Consider the following 1,538-nt stretch of genomic DNA (forward strand, 5'->3'; position numbering starts at 1 on the left):
TTCACCCAGTGACCATACTGGCACCGAAACGGAAGATAACTGAGAGAAGGCCGAAATACTGCATTCGGTCTTCCGAAGTTGTTTCACCGCGGAAGATCGTTACACGATCCCTCCTTCCAATCGTCGTACGAACGTCGAAATAGCAGATACTTAGATAACCGATCGCAGAATAGAAAAATTACTACAATCGCTTGGTAGGAGAGAGGCGTCAGGACCGGACGAGATACCTATAAGATTCTACACAGATTATGCGAAAGAGCTTGCTCCCCTTCTAGTAGTAGTTTGTCGTGGATCACTTGAGCAACAGAGGGTGCCTAGCGACTGGAAGAAAGCGCGCAGGTCATTCCCGTTTTTAAGAAGGTCCGTAGGATAGATGCACACAACTACAAATCTATATCGTTGACGACAATCTGTTGTAGAATTATGGAACATGTTTTATGCTCAAGAATTATGACGTTTTGGGAGAATGAAAATCTCCTCTATAAAAATCAACATGTATTCCGTAAACTGAGATCTTGGGAAATTCAGCTCGTTCTGTTTCTCCATAAGATCCACAGCGCCTTAGACAACGGCGCTCAGGTTGATGCCGTGTTTCTTGACTTCAGGAAGGCATTTGAGACCGTCCCGCACTGCCGTTTAGTGGGGAAAAAAAAGCTAATCGAGTGTCGGAGCAGATTTGCGACTGGATTCAAGACTTCCTCGTAGACAGAACTCAACACGTCGCTCTTAACGGAACAAAATCGATAGATGTAAAAAGGTAATTTCCAAAGTACGCCATGGAATTGTGACAGGACTATTACTGTTTACAATATATACAAATGACGTAGTAGAAAGCGTCGGATACTCTTTAAGGCCGTTCGCATATGATGCGGTTGTCTATAACAAAGTAGCAACGCCAGAAGGTTGTAACGATTTGCAGGATGACCTCCTGAGAACCGATGAATGGTGCAGGCTCTGGCAGTTGACCCTCAGCGTAAATTTAACGTATTGCGCATACATAGGAAAATAAATCCACTACTGTACAGCTACACTATTGATGACAAATTACTGGAAACAGTAAATACTGTAAAATATCTAGGAGTAACTATCCCGAGCAACATTAAGTGCAACGACCACATAAAACATATAGCGGGAAAAGCAGATGGCGGACTCACATTCGTAGGAAGAATCTTAAGGAAATGTAACTCATCCACGAAGGCAGTGGCTTATAAGGCGCTTGTTCGGCCGATTCTTCAGTATTCATCTATCTGGGATCCCTACCAGGTAGGACTGATAGAAGAGATAGATCCAACGAAGAGCGGCGCATTTCGCCACAGGATCGTTTACACGGCGCGAGAGCGTTACGGAGATGCTCAACAAACTCCATTGGCAGACATTACAAGAGAAGCGCTGTGACTCGCGGAGATATCCACTGTTGAAATTTCGAGAGAGCACTTTCCAGGAAGAGTCGAACAGCATATTACTTCCCACCCATACGTCTCACGTAATAACCACAAAGAGAAAATTCGAGAAATTAGAGCCAATACAGAGGGTTACCG

Source organism: Schistocerca cancellata, chromosome 4, assembly GCF_023864275.1.
Source record: "Schistocerca cancellata isolate TAMUIC-IGC-003103 chromosome 4, iqSchCanc2.1, whole genome shotgun sequence".
Classification (NCBI taxonomy): domain Eukaryota; kingdom Metazoa; phylum Arthropoda; class Insecta; order Orthoptera; family Acrididae; genus Schistocerca; species Schistocerca cancellata.